This window comes from Schistocerca gregaria, chromosome 5 (assembly GCF_023897955.1).
Source record: "Schistocerca gregaria isolate iqSchGreg1 chromosome 5, iqSchGreg1.2, whole genome shotgun sequence".
NCBI classification, from domain to species: Eukaryota; Metazoa; Arthropoda; class Insecta; order Orthoptera; family Acrididae; genus Schistocerca; species Schistocerca gregaria.
The window spans coordinates 502,735,492-502,739,568 of NC_064924.1; the positions used below are offsets into that span (position 1 = coordinate 502,735,492).

General features: G+C 44.3%; 1 pseudogene; it reads left to right on the forward strand.

Annotated features, from left to right (window-relative positions):
• Nucleotides 1-3,575: 3,575 nt before the first annotated feature.
• On the forward strand, nt 3,576-3,693 carry LOC126274446 (5S ribosomal RNA; annotated as a pseudogene).
• Nucleotides 3,694-4,077: the final 384 nt, after the last annotated feature.

The following is a 4,077-nucleotide window of genomic DNA, read 5'->3' on the forward strand; positions in this document are numbered from 1 at the left end:
AAAGTCTTCTTCATGACAACGCAAGGCCTCACACAAGTCTGCGCACCCGAGATGACCTTACAAACTTTATTGGACTATTGTTCCTCATCCACCGTACAGCCTGGATCTCTCACCATTCGGCTTTCATCTATCTGGTACAATGAAAAATGCACTCTTCGGGAAGCAGTAGGTGGGCAAGACATCGGCTTCGGCGTCGACAAGTAGAGTGGTACCTTGCGGTAATGCAGACCCTCTGAGGCAGGTGGCATAAGACAGTCACACACACTGAAGAGAGATTATTTTGAAAAATTGGGTTTTATAGCTGAAAGAGTCGAGAATAATATGGTTTATTGGAATCCTGAATAAAACTACTTGCTGTCAGAAAAGAAGTGTTACATTACTTACTGAACACCTCTAGTATGTATGAATGTTCCACATCCTCTCGTTAACAACAGGACCGATTTCAAAAAAACTTGGTGCGCATATCATTTACCGCCTAGAAAGAATCGCTGTGTGGGTAAAAGCCACCTACCTATCAAAGAGGTAGTGTCGGAGATGAATAAAGATTACAGCACACGACCTGCAAATAGCCAGACTTTATTCATTCAGTATTTGAGAAAGAAAGCACTTAGTGACTTGCAACAATCTTTACACATCACTTCAAAACTTGAGAATCACTTTCTCCCTGACAAATTCCTCAAAAAGTTTATAAAAGGAAAAAGTTTATCGCTTACTACATTTTCGCTGCTCCTGCAATAAAACTGCGGCATCAGGCAAGAAGTATTAATTTATTACTTCTTTACTAGCAACTGCACTCGTGACTTATTTTACAGACAATATTGCTATATACCACTGAACGTACCTGTAAAATTATATCATGTTACGGCACACAAACCAAAAGACGTGACGTCATAAAAACTACTCCGATACGCATGACGATTAAATTTATTAACTTTTTGCTACTAGCTCTGTTTGCAACACACTTTGCAGTCAGTGTCCACTGTACCGCTGGACGTACCTGCAAAACGATATCATTGTACGTCTCTTAGTTCAGAAGACACGAGACGTTGAGCTGTGTGGAAGTGAAACTTCAGGACGAAAGACTCTAGAGATACAGGTGAAAAATCTGTACAAATACGTGTGAAATATATTTGACGTTCGTACGCGGACAAAGTCACAGGTAAGAAAGCTTCTCCTACAACCCAGGATCGATTTCACCCAAATATAGTATACATATTACCTACTTTTTGGACAATAACATTGTGGGGAGGCAACCAGCAACCTCTTATTAGGATGTGAATGATAACATGGAGAGAGAGGGAGGGTGTGGAAGAGATGATGAGAGGATGTGGGGAGGAGGAAATGGGCGCGAGGAGGGGATTGGAAATGGTCACAGAAAGGGAAATGGAGGAGAATAGGAGATGGAAAGAGAAAGGAAAGAGGAGGCGCTGAAGAGAGAGAGGGTAAGGACGACAGAGGCAGAGAAAGTGGGAAGAGAAGATAAACAGGGAAGTGGGGGGAGGGGATTGACGTAGAGAGGGGGAGCGGAAGACGAGCAGAGAGGGGGCAGAGAAGGAGATGAGCAGAGAGAGCAGGAAGGAGGAGATGGTCTAACAGAATACTGGAACAAGTACGAACCCAGCTAATACTGGATGCTCAGCTAGTACATAAATAAAATTAAATTATAGGTCCATGCCATTTGTATTCCTCTCTTGCCCTTGTCTGTCTTTGGCGAACAACACGGGGCAGTCTTACAGGAATGGTTCAAATGACTCTAAGCACTATTGGACTTAACATCTGAGGTCATCAGTCCCCTAGACTTAGAACTACTTAAACATAACTAACCTAAGGACATCAAACACATCAATACCCGAGGCAGGATTCGAACCTGCGACCGTAGCGGTCGCGCGGTTCCAGACTGTAGCGCCTAGAACCGCTCGGCCTCTCTGGTCCGCCACAGCAATGGTCACACACTCAATAGGAGACGGCTTCAAATAATCGTTCGACCAACAGCTGTATTTGTTTCCCATGATTTTCCCTGGAAACTGGCAGAGCCCATTTGCCGCCTGTTTTGAACTTGCGCTCCGTCTGCAACGACCTCGTCGATGGGATGACAGGCTGTCACCTTTATTCTATCCTTGTCTACCTGAACTAGTTCTCTCTCGCTGATGATCACGGGACGTTTAATCTGACATTCTTTCCTTGTTGTGAGTTAACGTGTCACATAATTATTATTTACTTCAACAAACTGCGGATAACACACTTACTTAACGAACGTTGGCTGATCATTTTTGATCTCTGCAGCCCTGTTAGTGAGCAAACTACTTGTCTATTCAGAATGAAATTTTCGTTCTGCAGCAGAGTGTAGCCTGATATGAAAATTTCTCACAGATTAAAACTGTCTGGTGGACGGAGACTCGAGCTTGGGACCTATGTCTTTCGAGGGCAACTGCTGTCAGGAAATTTCATATCAGCGCACACACCTCTGCAGAATGAAAAGGCTGTGGTTAAACCATGTCTCCAATATCCTTTCTTCCAGCAGCACTAATTCCGCAAGTTTCGCAGGAGAGCTTCTGCGAAGTTTGGAAGGTAGGAGACGAAGTAAGGCTATGAGGACGGGTCTTGAGTCATGGTTGGGTAGCTCAGTCGCTAGAGCTCTTACCGACGAAAGGCCAATGTGCCGAGATCAAGTCTCGGTCAGGCACACAGTATTCACCTGTAAAGTAGTTTGATATAGTTGTGTATTGTGGTTGCAGTCATAGGCGGAATCCACTACATCATGGAAATATGTCAGTGTCAGTTGTGTGGACGTATGGTATGGAACACTCAGATAGGTTTAGTCAAGGGAAAAGCACGTGACAGATTTTCGGTTTATTGCTTGGATACGGGGAATCAGGCAGTATGTATCGTTTAAGAACGCCACGCCAAATTTCTTTCTTCATCCTTCTGTAACTAAAGAAGACGTAGGCGAATCGCTTTCGATGAAATTATCTTCAGTAACAGTGCAGTAAATATGAAGTATTCCTACCAATGGGTGATATTTCCATCCTCTTCATTGCTGGTGATGGTGAAAGATGTTTAATTATTTGGAGGTATTTATCTTCCCTCACCTTCAATGGCATATTTAAAGCGGAAATCCTGTACAGGAAGCAGTATAATAAGTTTCCATGTCATTAATAAGACTGGCATCTGACACTTCAAAAGGTGGCCTTCTGTTTAGCATAGTGTCACCTAACCTATTGGTATGTCCTTCATATGGTTCATTTTCCAGATAATTACTATCACTCATTAACTAATTTTAGTACTGAACATGCCCGCATCTCGTGATCGTGCGGTAGCGTTCTACCCACGCCCGGGTTCCCGGGTTCGATTCCCGGCGGGGTCAGTGATTTTCTCTGCCTCGTGATGGCTGGGTGTTGTGTGATGTGCTTAGCTTAGTTAGGTTTAAGTAGTTCTAAGTTCTAGGGGACTGATGACCTAAGATGTTAAGTCCCATAGTGCTCAGAGCCATTTTTAGTACTGAACATGAAGGAGCAAACTCCATGTAAATCGTCACCTGCTTTATAAGAGTTTCTGTTGCTTATAATCTATGAGAAGACAACGGCCTTGCCGCAGTGGTAACAACGGTTCCCGTCAGATCACCGAAGTTAAGCGCTGTCGGGCTGGGCTAGTACTTGGATGGGAGACCATCCGGTCTGCCGAGCGCTGTTGGTAAGCGAGGTGCACTCAGACCATGTGAGGCAAACTGAGGAGCTACTTGATGGAGAACCAACAGCTCCGGTCTCGGAAACTGACATACGGCCGGGAGGGCGGTGTGCTAACCACATGCCCCTCCATATCCGTATCCAGTGAAGCCTATGGGCTGAGCATGACACGGTGGCCGGTGAATACCGTCGGGTCTTCATGGCCTATTCAATAGTAGTTTAGGTTCTTTAGTTTATAATCGAGGAGAAACAATGTTTATGACGACATAGTGTTTCCGTGTGTTGATTTGAAAGCTACACTCGCGAGAGCACTTTAAGATAACAGATAAGCAAACCTATTGCACAAAACGATATGACGTCTGATGTACGTTCTTACGCAATATGACCCAATCCT